Below are 20,071 nucleotides of genomic sequence, written 5' to 3'. Positions count from 1 at the left end.
ACATGTGCCAGGACCCATACCTTTCGACCAGGTTGAAGCTCAACTAGAGTGGCAATCTGGTCGTACCACCGCTTCATTTCCTCCTGGCTGGCTTCCAGATTTGCCTCAACAAGTTGCCTGAAACGCCTAGTCTGGTTCCGAAAGGCCAGCATGTAACTATATACATTCTGGGGAGGTTTCCTCGGAGATTGCTCCCAGCCTTCCTTGACCAGACTAAGAGGTCCTCGTACTGGGTGGCCATACAGAAGCTCAAAGGGACTGAACCCCAGAGACTTCTGTGGCACCTCACGGTACGCGAAGAGAAGGCATGGTAAGAGGACGTCCCACTTACGCCTCATGGGCTCCTCAAGGCCCATAATCATGCCCTTCAGGGTTCGGTTGAATCTCTCAACCAACCCGTTTCCTTGGGGATGGTAAGGGGTGGTGAACTTGTTTGTCACACCACACTCTTGCCAAAGAGATTTCATATATTTCGATATGAAATTGGTCCCCCTGTCAGACACCACCTCTAGAGGGAATCCTACTCATGAGAAAATTCCCATCAGTGCCTGTCCCACCACGGGGGCCGTCACTGTCCTTAGAGGGATGGCTTCAGGGTACCGGGTGGCATGGTCCACCAAGACCAGGATAAACCTGTTGCCCATGGCTGTCTTGGGGTCCAGTGGCCCCACAATGTCAATCCCCACTCGCTGGAATGGGGTACTGACCACAGGGAAAGGTTGGAGTGGAGCCCGCAGCTTCCTTCCACTCTTACCACTTGCCTGGCAAGTCTGGCATGTCCTGCAGTGAGTGTCAGAACTCCTGCGCATTTGAGGCCAATAAAAGTGGGTGACAAGCCTTTCGAAGGTCTTGTCCTGCCCCAAATGACCTGCTAACGGAACGTCGTGAGCCAGCCCCAGTAGAAAGGCTCTGAACTTCTGGGGTACCACCAGCGCACGGGCTGACTCAGGTTCAGCAACCTTAGGCTCTGAGTACAGGAGGTCGTTCTCCCAGTAGATTAAGTGAGTACCGGACTGATCACCATTGGCCTGGGCTGCAGCCTGCTGCCGCATACCCACTAGAGAGGGGCACTCCTTCTGCTCCCTGGAGAATTTCTCCCTGGTGGGGCCTCCTTCTTGCTGCCAATGGGTCAGCTCAGGCAGGTCCCCCAGTTTGGCTATCTGTTCCCCGGTAGGCTCCAGGGCATCCCCCTCAAGGTCTGCTTCCTCCTGGGCCGTGGGAACTTTAGGAGCCGGTTTCCCGTGCCTCCTGCGTCCTCTCCCTAAGGCCGGTTCCTGGGCCTCTCCCTCAGGCTCCAGGGTCCCTTCAACACCCCTACTGGCTGCCATCGACCGGGTGGTCACGCACGCCCAATCAGGTAAACCCACCATCCGCAGGTGAGTTGTCTTCTCCACCTTTTCACAAGGGGAGCTATCCAAATCATTCCCTAGGAGACAGTCTACAGGCATGGCAGTTCTCACAGCGACTTGCAGAGTACCAGAGACCCCCCCCCACTCAAAGGGAACTTGAGCCATTGGACAATGACTCTCTGTGTTGTCAGCGTTGACAACACGGCAGAATGCGTGTGGGACCACCTGCTCTTGAGACACCAGGTGTTGCTTGACAGCAGTCACACTGGCTTCTGTATCTCTAAGAGCCCCCACCCTTTTGCCATTTATGGTCACCCACTGCCCATACTTTTGAGTATTGGGGGGCAGTTGGGCCTCAGCGACCATCTCACCGTCTCCTAATGAGACTAGGGTCATCTGTACGGGATCCCCCTCCCCTTGGACATCTACCTCCCTCCCAAAGGCTACACTAGCCATCTGCTTAGAGGGTGGAGCACCAGGGGGTGCTGGTTTACCAAACATGGGGCACTTGGGATCCATGGAATAGTGCTCCAGGTTGTTACACTTGTAACATCTGGGGGGCCCTCTTTGAACAGGGTTACCTGTCGGGGCCCCAGCCTGCTGCGGGGGTGGCTGAGAACCTTTCCCTTGGTTCCCCTGGGGATTACTTTGGGGCCCTCTGTAGAACTCCCTCTGTTTACCCTTGTCCCCCCCACTCTTCTGCTGGGGACCCTGACCACCTTTGGCGGGGCCTCCCACGGGACCCTTGTGGACCCTGGTGCTGATCCAGCGGTCCGCCTCCTCAGCAAGCTTCCTAGGGTTAGTTAGCTTGCTATTGATCAGGTGCTGACGTAGCTCAGGAAAACAATTATCAGACAAGTGCTCCCATGCAATTAGATCAAACAGCCCTTGGTAATCATTTACTTTGCTACCCTTCACCCAACCATCTAGCACTCTGGAAAAAAAAAGTCACATATTCTACATAAGTGGTACCAGGTTTCTTGGTGCATTCCCTAAATCTCTGCCTGTACCATTCAGAAGTTAACCCATACCTTGTCATCAGAGCTTCCTTCATGTGTGGATAGGATGTGGTGACATCAGAGGGGAGATCTAGCAGTGTGTCCCGCCCCTCACTCAGGAACCTTCCCCACAACCCCGCTCCCCAATCTCTCTCAGGGACCCGGTGGGAGGACATGGCTACTTCATAGGCCCTGAACCACTGCCCAATATCATCCTGCTTGTAATACTCTTTCACCACATCTTTAGGAATGTGCACCCTTGACTCTGTTAAATTGCTGCCACCAGAGGGAGAGCGGTCTAAACTCTTGGCCTTGAGATCCAACTCCCTCATTTTTACCTCATGCTCCATGGCCAGCCTTTGTCTTTCCATTTCCATTTGAAGTTTTGCCATCTCCACTTCATGTGCTCTTGCAGCAATCCTGTCGGCCATCTCCTCTGGCGACAGGCCTCTGCCAGGCTCAGAAACACCTTCTGGGGGTATCACCTCCAGCACATTCTCTGGGAACTTGGATTCGTACCAGGCCCTCAGCGCCTTTGTGTACTGCTCCTTGTTTTTCAATCCAGTTTGGTTAATTCTGTACTTGGAGAGGTATCCCTTCAAGACTTCACTTGTGCACCTCCTCAGTGCCTTCTCCTCCCAGTCTATGTCATCAACCCCCCCAGAGAATATAGAGGACGCCCTGCCTCCATTGACTGAGCTAGGCATGGTTTCTTAAAGTGGAGATTCTTCAGCAAAACAAAAATCAATACTGTGTGGCTGCGTTATCGGTCTGAACTCACTACGTGGTGTTCACTCAATCACTGTACATGAATCACAAAGGCAAATTCAAATCCTCACCGCTGACCACCAATGTTAGAATTGGGAATCTCTGGTTGGCACAGGTATGCACTTGTGACAAGCAGGGACTCTTACTTCTAAGTCAGAGTAAGGGGATCACCCTTTCAAATAACCCCTGCTTACCCTTTAGGTAGTGTGGCGCAAGCAGTCAAGACTATTCTCAGGGCGTCATAGGTTAAGCATTTGTGAACACATACAGTAATACAATGACACACCACAAATGGACACCAGTCAAGGTTGTATCAAAAATAGTTTTCTTTATATAAGGCTTAGCACAAGACCAGAATAACGAATAAAATGACCACAGTATTATTTTAAAGTTCAATGTTCTTGTAAAAAGGCTTAAAATGTAAAAATAGGCTTCTTTTAGTTAAAATATGCTTCTTTCACATAAGTACGCTTCTGTCAAGGCTCTGTACGGTTCGTACCTGGATGTGCGACTTGTTGGCATTAAAAACAAAGAAAGTACGAGTCTAACAATCGTTGCGGACTCCGGGGTCCGTGGCGTGCACGCTGCAGTGCGAACAGAACAAAGTACCTTAGTTTTTGTAGGGTCCACGACGGACAGTGCGGGACAAGTCGATGGGTCCGGGTCGTAGCTCGGCAACGTATTCGGATGCTGGTCGGGTCGTGGCGTCGGTACGCGGCGTTGGTACGGGACCTTTAGGGATACGTGCGGATGGCCCGGATCGGCTTGCAGAGTCCGTGGCGTTCGGCGTTCGAGCCGTACCTTCGGTGCGGATAGGCGGCGACACTTCTCGGCGAGCCGTACAGCGTACGGGGAGGATCAGTGTGATGCGGCGTCTCGGCTCTGAGTACGGCACGGTGCAGTACGTTAGCAGCGTAAGGACCGTACCTGCGGGACAACGAAGCTTGGGTCCGGTGTACAGGATTAGGCAGCCAGGGCTGTACGACTCGAATCGGCGGGGAAGGTTAGGTGCGATGCGGCCGGGAGGGATACGGTGCGTACTACCGCTTTTAAATCAGCGTAGACACACGGTGCCGGGCGGCAAAGACACGGCTTCGCGGCGGATGGGGTACGAGTCGTACTGGGGCCAAATCCAGCGGGAAACTAGCAAGAATTGTCAGGGCAACTCAGTTTTGGAAGGCAGATGAGTCCAATGGTCCTGGGACTCAGTTCAGGGGGGCAAGCTCTCTTCCAAGCCCTTGGAGATTTGTTGAAGCAAAGTGCAAAGTCTCTTTTAGTCTTTTCCTCTCCTTTCTCAGCAAGGCACCAGCTGCAGGCCAATCCCCCAGGTTAGGGAAAGTTACTCCTCCTTCAGCTTCTAGGTCCTTCTAGTCAGGCAGAGTTTCTTCGTGGTTCAAGCAGGATCTGATTTCTTAGGAGCAGGGCTCCTACATTTATACCAAGTTTCTTTTGTCTTTACAGGCCAGGGGGGCCTTTGCATAATCTCAGTCCAGTTCTTTTCAGTGAGGAGCACTTTGTTGTTGGGACTCTGGCTTCTTCTTTCAGCAGGCAGGGCAGAGACATCAGACGCTCCCTAGGGGGTGGAGCCAGCATTGTGGTGGCAGAGCACGGCCCTATTCAGAGTCAAGGTGCACTCCTCCCACCCATCCTGGTGTAATCTCTCTATTCACCACCTGGCAGCCCCAGCCTGTCTCCTGAAACTTCCCAGCCCTGTCACTCAAGATACACACAAAGAAGACAGCCCCTCCCAGCAGAGGCGGACTGAAATGGTTAGGCACGCAAAGGCTAACTTTCTAAAAGTAGCATTTGCAAACCCAGAATATTAAAATAACCTTTGCTAAAAGATGTATTTTATTATTCTGAGTTCAGGCATACTAAACATGAATTTCTACCATGCTTCCTGAGCCCGCTAGGATTATAGAGTGTTATAATCTAGCAGCCCATTCTGGCCTATGGAGAGCAGGTAGCCTTACAATAGTGAAAAACGAAAATGGCTGTAATTCACTATTAGGACATGCCACACACTTCAGGGCATGTCCTACCTTATCCTTACAATGCACCCTGCCCTAGGGCCTACCTTAGGGGTGACTAACATGAAGGTAAGGGAAGGTTGAGGGACTGACAAGTGGGGACACTTGCCCAGTCAGCATGACAGTACCAGACTGCCTGCAGGTTCTGCAATGGCAGACCTTAGACATATTTTACCAGGCTGCTTCTGTGGGTGGTACAACCAGTGCTGCAAGCCCACTAGCAGCATTTGGATATACAAGCCCTTGGCACCCCTGGTGCACTCTACTAGGGACTGATAGTAAACCAAATAACCCAAACATGGAAGTCAAATCACATAATACCTTTTATCCATAGGGAGCACTTGCCCTGTGGCACTGGATGGCAGTGGCACAGGGCACTGAGCAGCTAACACCAGCACAAAAATACATTGAGGCACAGACAAAAATGGAAGGGTGACCCACGCCAATGGTGCCAGGTCTAACAATTAGCGTCTATGGCCACAGCATCAATCTTCCTGATCATATCGTCCCTAGTGGACTGAACGGCCCGATTAACATCCATCAGTGTCGGTGCCTCTTCAGCGGCCCCTTCCAGTGTTCCCTTTTCCATTACTTGGTCCTCATTCCTGTTCTCTGGGCCATGGGAGATAGGCTGGGCATAGTTCGATATTTTGTTGGATTGTGCTTTTGCTGTTTTGTCCTTCCCCATACTGTCCAACCAGTTGCAGCAGGGTTTGTCTATATGTTTCTCTTCAACTGGGGTGTGCTTAGTGTATCTCTTCCCAATGGTTCCAACCCCATCAAGGGTTCAGTTCTCACTCATGTGAAGTGACCTCTCCTCCGATACCGATATGCGAGAGTTCAGTAATAGTGCAGGCCGTTCTGATATTTCCCCCCCCTGGAGTGAGAACTTCCCATCCACCGCGATGCGCCGCTTACTCCCAGCTTGGCAAGTCCAATCAGCCCGCCATCAATCACATTAACCAGGCTCCCTGGGGGGGACTCTCGTTGAATATCTTCCTAGCACTCCAGAGCCGATGAGGGGGGCCTGGGGGCATCTCCCCCCGCCCCAGGTCCTTCGTCACCAGCCTGTTTCCTCCTCTCACAGTGGGGTCCAGTAAATCTGTAGGCCAGCGCCTCCGCGTATTCTCTTCAAGCCAATCCCAAAATGGTGTCAGCTGGTCACCTGGACCCGTGCTCCGCTTCCGCTTTCCTGGGGTTCCACGGCTCCTCTCTGCACTCGTATTGCAGCTGGTGGACTTCCGGGTCCCAGGGGATCAATTCCCATGCGTTTGAGAGCCAGGATTTCCCAGGATATTGATCTATCTCAGGCAGCCGCACGGAGCTCTTTCAGAGCACATCTACGCGGCCATGGTGTCAAACCATGCCCCGTGCAGGAAGGGATACCTTCCCGCACAATTACAAATCTCTCAAGGCATTTTCCTCTTTCTATGTGTGCTGCAGATTGCAGCACAGATTCATAGAGAAAATAATGAGGAGAAAAAAGATTTTTTCCTCATTACTCCATCCTTTGAGAGGTGTAACAATTTGACACAATCCCAGGTTTACAAACCTTTGTAAATCTGGGATTGCGTGAAATTCATGGGTGGATGCATGGGATTGCCAATTTCCATCCATGCAACGCCTCCCAGAATGAAATGTAACACAATGCAGCGCAGCCGCTGCATTGAGTTAAAAATGTTTTTTACAAAGCCACACAAGGCGATGCAAATTTCACCTTGCGGGACTTTGCAAATATCTACTAGCATTTTACGTCATGGATGCACCAAGAAAGTGGTGCAACCATGACGCTAAATGTTAGTAAATCTGGCCCCTTGTGTTTGATATCGTAAACATAATGTTAGTCCATATAAAATAATAACCTGAACCAGTGTTTCCCAAACTGTGGGTCTTGTTCAACTGGTGGGTCCCAAAAGTTGGAGAAATAAATAAACATGCCTTTAAATTCTGTGTTTAACTTGTCACATTTGCCAATAATTTAAAGACAGTGGTCAAACATCAGGCTGCTTTATTCTTTTAACATGGGGATTGATGTTTACTTTCCTTTTTTTGACTGCAAAGTGAGAGGGGTTTTTAAAGTTAAGTATGTAACAATGTAGGATGTTGATTTTTTCAATACACAACAAAATGTAAATACCTGTAAATGAACTATATGCCTCGAACAGTTAGGAAAGCAAAATGTAAGCACTTTTTTGTATTTCTCAAGAGTGCTAAAAACAGAGATTTTAATAGGATCAAAACAAATCCTGAAACTTACTCAGTGATGCACAAATTATAAATATTCATGGACACCCGATTTCCACACATTGGGCCTCATGTAGGTAAATAAATTTTACCGGTTCTTAAATACCGAGCCGTACCGAATCGGTAAATTAGAATCGGTAAGTTATATGTAGGTAAAAATTCGGTAACAGTTACCGATTCGGTAACATTCGGTAATCACGAATCGGAATTCACCGAATCGGTAAATACCGAGGTGGTATTTACCGAATCGGAAAATACCGAGGTGGAATTTACCGAATCGGAAAATACCGAGGTGGTATTTACCGAATCGGAAAATACCGAATCGGTATGTACGGATTCGGTAAATAAAATCACATGACTTGACGAAACAGCTAATCCTGTGCAACGACAGCCCACCCAACCAGGAAGTGCCCACACCCAGGCAGGTGTACATAATTAGCCGAAGTGGCCACACCCAGGCAGGTGTACATAATTAGCCGACCCTGGAGAGGCTTGGAGTGCAGAGGAGAGGCAGGGAGCCGTTGCATGTGCGAGCGGGTAAACGAACAGCATGTCCAGCCAGAGAACACAGAGAGACGGAGGGGAAAGGAGGAGGAAGCTGAAATTTAGCCCCAAGGAACTCCAGGTGCTGGTGGAGGAGGTGGTGAAGCAGCACCAGAAGCTGTTTGGAAGGCAATCCCTGCAAGTGCCTGAGGCTGAAAAGCGCAACATATGGCTGGCCATCCAGGCGCAGGTCAATGCTGTGGGAGTGACCCACAGGGACATTGAGGTCCTCAAAAAGCGCTGGTATGACCTGAGGATTGTAACCAAGAGGAAGATGGGCGACATCCAGAAGGAGGCCAGCCAGACCGGAGGTGGAACCAACAGGGCACCTGCCCTCACCGAACTGGAGGAGCTGGTGGCGGCCACAATCGAGCAAGAGAGCGTCGTGGGTCTTGGGGACGCCGACAGCTCTGCCAGAGCCGCAACACACCAAGGTAAGACGAAAGCACAGCAAAGTAGCCCCCCCCTACCCCTATCCCACATCCCCCATTGTGAAACGAGAATCACACTGCAGTCCACACGTGTCAGTGCAGACAGGCAATGCATTCCGGGAGATGTAGTCAGGGCAACACTAACCATGAAGTATATGTTACAGGGCAACAAGGCATGTCACGCACTCGAGGCACAAGGAGACAGAGGACATTTTGGAATGTGAAATGATTTATTGTGACGCTTGCAATGCAGCCCTTCGGGGACACTGAGCCAATGTTGTATTTCTGTCCACAGATGTGACATCATGCAGGACAGGGCATGCTGCAGGAGAGACGGCACACCGGCCACAAATATCACCTCTAGCCAGCACGAGTTCAGACCAGGGAGCAGGCCCACTGGCAGCCGCACCACCAACACAGCCAGCCTCGCCGCACCCAGAGCCAGCATCACCTCACCGAGAGCCAGCATCACCACAACCAGAGCCAGCATCGCCACTCATGTTCGAATCACCGGCCACATCTCCGCTTGCAGGTGTGAGAATGAGGAGGCGTCCAGCAGCCAGGCTACGAGCCTTAGACACCTCGTCAGACGACAGCATGGGCCCAGAAGACCGCACCGGGCCCCAGGAAGGGAGCCATGCCACTGTGCCCCACACCTCACAGGCAGCACAGACGGGAGCAAGAGGGCGCCGCAGGTCGCGTGTCCAGAGTCCACCAGCACCCACTGACGGCCATGGTGTCTTCTTGGGGCTCGAGGGCCAAATGTTGAAACAACAGCACCTGCAATCAAAGGCAGTCATGTCAGTCCAGAGGCACATGCGGGTGATGAAGACAACATTAGTCAACATGGACAATAACATTAGCGGCATGGCTGCGGGCATTCGGGACATGTCCCAGTCAATCCAGCAGTTGTGCAGCAAATTAGATGCTGACATCGAAGCACGGCGCCGGGAACGCCAGAGAAGGGACACTACCAGCAGGGCACTCAACCGTCTGGCAACTGCGACTTCTCTACTGTGCCGGCGCTCTGTGACGATGCAGGAGGGCCTAACACAGTGCTGCAGCGACCTGTCTCGGGGGATGGTGCAGGTGACAAGTGCACTAGGGGTGCTATTGACTAGTCAGGCGTCGACAACTGCTGCAGGGGATGCTGCGGAGAGCATCGACACCAGCAGCAGCATCACACCCCCCGTCCCAGAAGCACGCAGGAGCAGCAGGCGGCTTGGGGTTGGCTCTAGTGAGGATGCACAGGCCGTGCAATCCACCACTGCAGCGCGTATGCGCAAACATTGATGTAGCCCTGCTTAGCCACTTCCCATTGGGTGACGTAACCCTGGACTTACTCCTTGTATAGATGGGATATTGCCAGATTGGCTTGTTCATGTGTTCATGGCGTGGTGCCACATTAAAACTACGTCATGACTTCTCACAACTCGCTGTGTCCCCTCACTTACTCAGAAATAGTTGCATGTGATCTCTGCCCGTCTCTCTCTCCCATCGATTGCAGTTGGCACTCTAGCTGCGTTGCCCTCTGGCTGGCCTGACTTATCCTCGTTGTCCTCAAAATATGTTAGTTCCACATCTGTACCTTTTTTCGTGGCAAGGTTGTGCAGCATTGCACAAGTGGCAATAATCTTGCAGCAGGTGATGGGTTTGTACTGGCGTGCGCCTCCGCTCTTGTGCAGGCAGCGGAACCTGCTCTTCAGTAGTCCAAACGTGCGCTCCACCACATTGCGTGTTGTTTTGTGTGCCACGTTGTATCGTCTCTCACTCTGGGTTGCTGGGTGTAGGTAGGGAGTGAGGATGAATGAACGGCATGCATATGGACTGTCGCCTGGATGAGTAAAAGGGAACCATCAGTAACATGCCTCTATACACTATGATTTGCAGGTTTCAAGGGGCGTCACTGTTACTTACCTAGCAGGTATCCCTCTCCGAATTCTCCGGCACTCAGTCGTGTGTACATCCCACTATTCTGGAAGATGTAAGAGTCGTGGGTGCTCCCAGGAAACTTTGCAACAATATCTGTGATGATGTTCCCTGCATCACAGATCACCTGCACATTGATGGAGTGGGTGGACTTCCTGTTCCTGTAGATGTGCTCTGTGTCAGCTGGTGGACAGATTGGGATGTGTGTACCATCAATACAGCCGATGACATGGGGGAACTGTGCCATGTGATAAAAGTCTGTTTTTGTTTTCTGCAGTGCAGCCTGTGTGTTTGGGAAGCTTATGTAGTGGTGCATTCTCTGCATCATGGCATCCAGGAACTTCCTGAAGAAACGTGACAGGCAACTCTGGGATACCCCACCCACCGCAGCTATCACCACCTGATAACTGCCGGATGCCAACAGATGTAGGCTGCAGAGCACCTGCACATGTGGGGGTATGGCGTGCGCCCTTCTTATTGGCTGGTCCAGGAGTGGGTGTAGGTCCCTGATTAAGTCCATGATGGTTTCGGGGTGTAGCCTGTACCTCTCATGTATCTCTGCATCAGTCAGCTGGAATAGTGTGATGCGCTGTCTGTAGATGCGTTCCTCCCGTCGCCACACCCTCAGTCCTGCTGCCTGTAGACGTAGGCGCCTTGCAATGACGTACATAGCGGCCATGTTGTCCACGCTGTTGCATTTTGGGATTGCTTATCTGCACTGTTGATGGTTACCACCTGCTTTCAATCCGTGTTAATTACCGACTCTTATTTACCGATTTTCTTGGATTTCTTAATTACCGAGTGCTCCTACATGTCATTTTCATTTTTACCACTTCATATTTACCACTTCATGTTTACCGAATCGTTAATTATGTATTCGGTAAATCTGATTCGGTATTTTGGAATTCGGTAAATATGAATCGGTATTTACCGCCTCATATTTACCGAAAAGTGGTTTTTGGACTCCTACATCTCACTTGTCTGAATACCGGTCGGTAACGGCATATTTACCGAATATCGGCCGTTACCGACCGGTATTTGGCTACCTACATGAGGCCCATTATGTAATGTCATACGGGGAAGAGCTTGTTTCTCCCATGCTACTGCAGACCTGTGCTGAAAAAAGAGTTTCAACGCTGAGCTGGCAGTGGCAAGGCTCTCGGACAGCCTTGTCGGCGCAGCCTGTGTTGCTGTCTTCTCTATGGATAGCAGAGAGCACGGCTTTGGTGGGGACGGGGAGGGGGAGCAGATTAGCAGGGGATATTATTATTTTAGATTTCGGTAGGCAAAGGGGAGTATTGAAGAGACGTTGGTGTATGTGAGTTGATGGACAGTAAAAAAAAAATTCAATTTGGGCATAAATGCAGAGGGTTTGTGCGACAGTAGGCAAGGTTTTAGGAGATGGGGAGGAATTGTTGAGAGGATAGTCTGGGTGGGTGGGTATCGTGACACCAGGTATTTTTATTTTCAATTTTGGCAGAAGGGGAGGTTAAGTGATGATGATGCGTATTACTTTTTTGATGCGGTAGAAGGGTGACAGGATGGCAGGTACCGTTTTCCAAGGGGCATATTAACAAGGAACAGGAAAAATTAACGCTAAGGGCGCTTAGCGTTCATTTTTTTAACGCCCGCTATCGCTGGATAATATCGCCTGGTTATCGCGTTATTAACTACGCTAACCGCCTAGACGATAAAAAATCCAGCGATAGCGGCATCTTGGGAGGTTATCGCTGGTAATGCAGCGATAAAACTACAAGGATAGGGATATCCTTGTTGATAGCCCATGGTGGACTTAGCCATGTAATCCACCTCCCATTGGATTACATGGCTAAATCTGAAAATTAGCACACGTAAAAAAGCAGCGTTAACCGTGGTTAGCGCTGCTTTTTTTTGTCTCTAACAGGGTTAATGTGAAGCTTGATAATAGGAGAAATGTCGCTTAGCGACATTTCTCCTATTATTTTGCTCTGGAACGCCCACTTTGCATCTCATTAGAGATGCAAAGGGAAGCGTAGTGAAAAAGGGTGCTAACATGCGATTTTGCATGCTAGCACCCTGTTGTCGATAGGCCGATATTTTTATCTCCGCTTCTTTGGCTTTTAAAGCCAAAAAAGCGGAGATAAAGCCCTTGCAAATTTGGGCGCATTTGAAGGGAAGGATGGCGAGAGGGTTGAGGGAATGGGTAGAGGAGCCCAGGTGTAATAAATGACAGGGAGCAGAGTGAGGCCTTGCTGTCTGTATCTCCCCTGACTCTTTCACTGCTGCACAACTGATGGCCGCAAGGGGAGATGAAATAGAACGGCTATACATAAGATACAATTAAAGTTGCCCAAATTTGTATAAAGGTGATGTTTTTCGTTTCGGATTTTTGAGGGACATCATAAACAACTCGAGCTTGCCGTTTGTTGTCTATTTGATCTCACTCTGAACCCCTTGGTGAAAAATACTGTTACATATGTAACGTTATGTATAATTTTTTGACGTAACCTATATGGAACTGGGCTTGAAAGATACTCGTAACTGGTCAAACTGAATTTTTTGGAGCGACCAAGAAATTAGGCAATTTCAGTCGTAAATTTGAAATTAACAGGCAGCATTTGTAGGACCCCCCAAGAGGGATGCAGGGAAGCAGACTCTCCTTGGAGCAAAAAGTTTCTATTATCGCCCGACTTCCAAGGAAGAACAAGGTAAATTCATGAGGGTTGCAGTGAGAGAGGAGCGGTGATTGTACTACGAGTAAAGAAAGTACAGTTGTGTAGCCATCAATGTAATGTCACTGAACTCCAGAGAGAGTGTGTAAAATCCAAGCCTCGCTCAAATAACAAGTGTAGCAAATGAGCCACGCCTATTCATGGAATATGATATAAGCCCGAGAGAACTCTGCCACTTGCCGCCACAGCGCCATACTGGTCCAGATGGGGAGCGGGACAGGACTTCAGCTCCCAGGCTCCTTTGCGGCTGTTGATGCTGCCGACGCCCGCACCACGCGCCCGGAGGCGCTTTAAATCTTCGGCTGGGCTCCCGCAGCGCGGGAAGCCAGAGAGAACCCTGCCACTTGCCGCCACAGCGGCATACTGGTCCAGAGGGGGAGCGGGACAGAACTTCAGGTCCCAGGCTCCCTTGCGGCTGTTGATGCCGCCGACGCTCGCACCACGCGCCCGGAGGCGCTTTAAATCGTCGGCTGGGTTCCCACCCCCCCCTGGTTTTTGAATCTCTGTTCCAACGACACTAGTAAGACTGTTCTGGGACTCTTAATCTAGTTGTTTTTACCCGGCACATCGAACTAATCTCGCAGATGCATTGGTCCATTCCTTGCATCCTCTAGTTGGACCCGGTGGCGGACTATGGTACCTGTAACCCAGTGTTCCATAAGTACAATTGGCGGACCTGTTCCATTTCAAGTTGTTTATTAATTGTGACCAATTTTATATGTACATTATGATCCCTTATCATTTTTAGTTTACAATCCTAGTGTCATAGTTCTGGCATATAGTTCGTTAAGTGAACATCTCCTGTTTTAAATCATAAGCTTGGTTCTGTGCCTTAGTTGGCCCAACGCCTTATAGGCTAGGGTGACTTCTCCTTGAACTAAACATGGGTAGGCGCATATGTGCAGTAAAAAAGGGCCTCAGACCCCCATTCTGGCCCCTCTGCCTCAAACCTCAATAGATCGGATGCTCCAGAGGGGAATATTGGGGTGGTTTCAACCGAAATAGAACTGACGGAGAGGCATCTGTCTCTAACTCCAGACTTATTTAGACCAGGGCCTGAATCACCCATTCCCAAACCAAGCACTCTTGGTTCTCCACTAGGACCAACAGAATCCCTGTCTAGAACAAGTGAGTCATCCTCACCATCACCTCAACAACTCCGGTGAAGCCAACAACCCGTAAAGGTGGCACCATCACTTCCTCTCTTAAGGCCACCAAAAGCAAGTCTGGAAATGGGGCAGGAAATAAGAGGAGGAAAAACCCAGCTACAACAAACAGCTTAGCTGAAATAGTCAGCAGTGAAAGAGCGACCAAGCCTCCCACCAACCCCCCAACAGCTTCTGATTGCCCTCCTTGGGCGAGGAACTTGATAGTGGAGCTGGAGAACCAGATGAGAGCTATTGTAAAGGAAGAGCTTGCGCTCATATTCAAGCACATAGGTGCAGAGAAACTGACTGGGCTGAGCAGCAAGGGCGATCCCCCTGGTAGCACCACCCTCGTCCCAGGGAAGAGGAAAGATTGTAGCTCCCAGACAGATAGCATAGCAAGAAGGGGCCCATGAGGGCTTCAATCACCGCTGCCCAATCAAGCGACAGAAAGGCAGAGGCTCTTAGTGCCGTGCCGGCTGCCAACTTCTCGGCATATTCTGAAACACCTGGTATCTGTCCATCCCATGATCCTAGGGCAACCTCCGGCCCTGCCCCTCCTAGTGAGGTCCCACATAGTAGAGAGCCTATCCATTTAGAGCAGAGGGAAGGCAGGGAAAGGCTATATCCAGCAGAGGCTGAGGATACAGGACCAGTGCCACTGACGACACCGACTATAAACCTACCCCCAGCCTCAAACCCTTATGTCATCATATTAACAGGGTTCCCTGAGATTAATAATGGGCAGAAAGAATCGCAGCTAGACCTAAGGAACAAGTGTCTTTTTTGGTTAACTAGGCACAAGCAGTTCACCTATGACAGGGCAGGGGATATTTTAATGGTTCGAAGAGTAGGATGGGTGGGTAAAAATACAAAAACAACTCAAGGAGATTGCATAGTCATCAATTTTAGCAACCCCCTGACCGTACAAACAATTGCAGGCCAGTTTGCTAGCACCCACGCACCGCGCACCGAGCTCATACTCTGGACTTTTTTTACCCAGGCAATTACATCTCACCTTGGACTCCAGCATACAGGGCCCCAACAAGCAGATTCCAACCCTATCGAATAGCAGGCCAACCCCCTAGACCTCTTTTTAACATTCCAGTGACAAACAGATATGGGCCCCTCGAGGAGGTGGATTGACTCGGGTTGCAAGGTGGCCACAACCCTAACATTGGGATCGGGGGGTCCAAGAGGGTAGCAGGGATGAATACTAGTGGGCAACAGACACAGTACACCCTCAATAGTAAAGAAGACGAATTAGGGGATCAACAACCCTCACCTCCCTGGGGAGCCTTAGATCATAATGGGATAGGAGTAGTCACACATAATAATTCATCTTTAACTCCTTTAGATCATGTAACCCCCTACCCAGCTAGGAGTGTCTCTACAATGGAAGAAGCTAAAGTAACTCCTATGGCTCAGCCAGCTGTCATCCGAAGCCCTAGTAACAACTGTCATGATGCACATGGTGGCCATCCTTCCGCCGGCCACAAGCTAAGGATTTTATCCTGGAATATCGCTGGAATAAAAAACAAACTCCACTGCCCAGAATGGGGACAGTTTGTAGACACCCACGATGTGTGTTTGTTTCAGGAGATCTGGGCAAGAGAAGATATAGTGAGGGGAGGTTATGCAACCTTCAATGTGCAGGCTACCTCAGGGGAAAGAGGCAGACCCTCGGGGGGGTTATGCACCTGGGTCGCTACCCATCTGGATTGTACTGTGGTTCAGTTGAATACCGCATCCAACGACATCCAGTGTATTGTACTCACTTTCCCCTCCAGCCTTAAACTTCCTTTTATTAACATCTATTCCCGTCCTGTAAACATCACCCAGGAATCCCCGACCATAGACCTACTTAACACCTTCATCGACACAGCACCCCTGAATGCCAGATTGATTATTGAGGGAGACCTTAATTGCCAATTCGAGCCCCTGGCTGCCCCCACGGAGGCCCCCTCTAGCGATGAGGACAGTCTTTGGCTAATTCCCGATCCTCAAACTCCGCCAGTAAAGGCCTGGACTCCTCTGGTACTCCAGATAAATGCAGTAACCTTAACCCACTCCATGAGGGCGTGTAATGGCCGTACCAAGTCTGACCAGCCAGGGAAGCTAACCTTTAATAGAACAGGACAATCTTCCCTGCTGGATTGTATTTTAGTGGAGACAAGCATCTGGCGGTGGGTGACCGACTTCGCTGTCATACCTAGACATGACAGTGATCATAATGCCCTGATACCGGAGCTCGAGCCACCAGAATTTAACAATCGCACGACTTTTGGCACCCCCGTAAGTACCAACTTAATACTCGCCAATAATAGAAGGAAAATCAGGTGGGGAAAATGTATGCAGTCACCAGATAAGGAAGCCGCATTATATTCTCTAATCATCTCGCCCTTAATGGAAATGGAGTTGGCTGCTGCAACACTCAACACTCCACAAACCATCAGTAGAGTAGAGGCACTGCATGAAGAACTGTCAACAAGCCTGACCAACATTTTTAACCCTATGATTTTAAGCATAACAAGGGTGCCAAGCAAACTTGGTTTAATAATTCCTGCCGCAAGGCAAAGGGCGCCCTTATAGATGCTATTAAACTCAAGGATAGATTCTTAATCAAATCAAGCAGGGCCCTGTATAGAGAAAGTATCAAGTCGGCTAAGAAGAACTGGGAGCTTGAAAGGTGGGATGACATTAAGGTAGCACTTTATAATAGGGACATGAAGAAGTTCTGGTCTTTAGTGAGCGCAGACGGCAGTATAGAGAATCCAGCGATAGAGCCAAACATCGCCACTGCCGCATGGAAGCGGCACTTCCAAGCTCTCTATTCTACTGAGGAACCCACAGAGCCCAAAGATGCAGCGTTTCTAGTAACCCTAGGGAATCTCAATGAAGACCCCCAATGGATTACTCTAAAAGAAGTCTCAAACGCAATTAGGAAGCTCCCCCTAGGAAAGGCCCCTGGTTTAGATAAGATCCCTGGGGACTTATTCAGGGAGGAACCTAACATCTGGGGACCCTATCTCTGGGCAATATTTAATGCTATTTTGCTAGGCATGAAGATCCTGGATATGTGGCTAGGGGCCGAAATCTTCCCAGTCTTCAAGAAAGGATCACCCCTCTTGCCTTCCAACTATAGGCCGATCAGCCTGATAGATGTCACCCAGAAACTGTTAGCCAGGATCCTCATTGAGCGACTTCACTGGAAGGGCGTGAAGTTCTGAGTGCGTATCAGGCTGGGTTCAGGAAGAATACTTCCACCATTGACCAGCTCTTTAGGCTCCAACTTTTATATTGGAAGATGGTGTCAATAGAGGGTGGCAGCCTCTATTTGATATTTGTTGACCTCAAATCGGCCTTCGATCTGGTCCCCCGAGCCAAACTGTGGGAGGTTCTTGAGCAGCTGGGTATCCCGCCCTATCTGTTGTCACTGATTATGCGATTGCATACACGCAACTTTGCCTAAATCAGGTATGGGAAATCTGGAGAACTGACCCCCCGCTTCCCAGTCAACAGAGAAGTGAGACAGGGGTGTGTGCTGGCCCCCACCCTGTTTTACCTTTTTATTAACGCCCTGTTGGCCCAACTAAACGAAGTAGCGGACAATGACGCCCCGAAGCTGGTGCAAGGCAGGTTGCCAGCAATGGTGTTCGCGGATGACACATTGCTGTTGTCCAAGTCTCCTATGGGCATTCAAAGGATCCTAGACAGTTTCTCCTTATTTTGCAAAAATTGAGGGCTGGAGATCAACACAACAAAGACCAAATTCATGGTCTTTAACCCAGCCAAAACATCTCGCCCAAACCCCTCCTTAAATGGCACCTTTTTAGTTTTGGTGACTGTCTTTGACTACCTTGGTGTCACTTTATCCGAAACGTTCGAATGGGGCCCACAACTAGACAAGGCAGGCTTGAGGCTAGCGCAGATGGTAGGGGGAATTACCAAAACATTTAGGAATTCCCTACACAAACCGCCTGGCCCGGTTGCTGAAATATATAAAGTGCAAGTAAGGAGTGCTGTAATGTACGGGGCAGAACTATGGGGACACCGCCCCTCTGGCGGATCGGCCAAAATAGAAAACCAATTTATGAGAAAGCTCTTGGGATTACCGCCTAGCACTCCCCTCATTCCCCTGCGCCTGGATCTAGGAATCAAACCCATTGTAGAAGAAATTGGACTAAGACCATTGATCTTTTGGCGCAGACCGTGGGCGACCCCTGAACTAGCATCCTACCAAACTGAACTCAAGGGGGTCCTGGGACTTCCAGGGGTGGGAAAACTGCCATGGTTCAAGTACATCAAAGAAACATGCACCAGAATAGGTATGCCTAACCTGTGGAGCAATCCCGAGGAAGTGTCCCCAATAATATCTCGACTCCAACTTGTAAGAGCTTATAGATTGCTCAAACTAGTCGATTTGCAGACGAACACCAAACTCGGGCACTTAACGGCTGATTTTCTTTACATACAAGCTGAGTATCTCTTTGAATCTTTTCTGGATGATATACAGCCCTCCATGGCAAGGAAGCTGTATATCTAGCTTAGAACAGGGATTCTTCCGGTTAATGCTTTTATGAACAAATGGTCAAAAGATCCCTTTGCTGGGTGTCCCGCCTGCAAGAGCCCTGACGAGACCAACATTCATGTTCTTTTCTTTTGCCCTGGCTATAAATCTGCCAGATGGCGTTGGCTCATACCATGCAGAAACATGGGCTGTACACAGTGTTTGGAGGTGTATAGAATTTTAAGATCTGACACACACACCCCCATAGTCTTTGCCGTGTCCCGATTCCTCAATTCTATGTGGCACAGGCGTAGGGATTTTTTTAACACATTCCAGCAACTGTAAAAAATGTCCCCTGCACTCTTGTCGTTGCTTGCCTTAAAATTTTAATATTTCTTATCTGGTTTTCATCATTCTCGTTTTTAACTGGTGTAAATATATTGGACAAACTGAAATGCTCCTTTGGCTGTACTTTGTAAACTGCTATCAATGAATTCTCAAGATTTGTCTTAACAAGGCCACACTTGTATATGTATTTTTTTACTTTTTATGGCCTTTTATGACCGATATAAAGCATGTTGAATGGAATGGAATTTTTTAAGGTGACTGTGATCTGTAGCTGAAATGTTTCAAGTTACTACTGGGCTCCAGTGCAACTAAACCCAACAAAAACCCAGCTTACCATTTCCAAGCATAGTCACCTCTTTTCATTCTCTGTCAGATTAACACGTTTCTCATGCAAAAATACCAGTAACCAGGAGACAAGGGGCACAAAGCAGGTAAGTCATTTACCATTCACTCTGCCCTGCAAACGTTTATGGCTGCTCAGTGGCTTGTAGGGAAGTCCCTGAACAAAAAGTCACAAACAAAACGAACACTCGGGCAGCCAAGGGAGATGAGCACAACCATATTATTATACCTGAAATGCATCATAGGAGTTTAGCAGTTGTTGCCTGTCCCTTTTGGAAAGCACACTTCTTTCCTAAAGGGATGCCTGCTGCTTGAGGAAGCTTGCTCAGAATTATTCAGGTATGGACCTCAAAGGATTTTTAAAATAGTCTTCGGAGCATAGGTAGGATTCCTCCTTAACCCACTCAAACAGCTCTTGCTGCGGTACATGCTTGGTGTAGTGATTAGGCGCTTTGCTCGACATAGGACAATTAGGGACTCATTCAAGCCGAAACATACCCAAAACCTTGAGTAAAAAGGCAATTGTCAGTTACTGAAACAAAACGTTTAACACGTGATTCCTTTAGAATGTCACAGAAGGTTCATTTGTTTAAAAATGTACATAATCTATGAGTGAAGAAGGACAGAACAAAGTATACTTTACAAGTGTGTTTGTAGGTGTTAGAAGCCTCTACACATCCATGCTACATGTCAGCCTCTGCGACACAGATGATTGAATAATGA

At 49.3% G+C, this 20,071-nt stretch overlaps 1 long non-coding RNA gene across 1 annotated transcript in view; it reads left to right on the top strand.

Annotated features, from left to right (window-relative positions):
- Nucleotides 1-9,162, top strand: part of LOC146866076 (uncharacterized) — a 65,102-nt gene extending 55,940 nt beyond the window's left edge. The window contains exon 3 of the long non-coding RNA XR_014970378.1: nt 8,659-9,162. This is a non-coding gene — a long non-coding RNA (uncharacterized LOC146866076). The remainder of the gene's footprint in view (nt 1-8,658) is intronic.
- The last annotated feature ends 10,909 nt before the right edge of the window (nt 9,163-20,071 follow it).

This window comes from Triturus cristatus, chromosome 2_1 (assembly GCF_964204655.1).
Source record: "Triturus cristatus chromosome 2_1, aTriCri1.1, whole genome shotgun sequence".
NCBI lineage: Eukaryota > Metazoa > Chordata > Amphibia > Caudata > Salamandridae > Triturus > Triturus cristatus.
The sequence above is the reverse complement of the archived record's forward strand: the minus strand, read 5'-3'. Positions and strand labels throughout refer to the sequence as shown.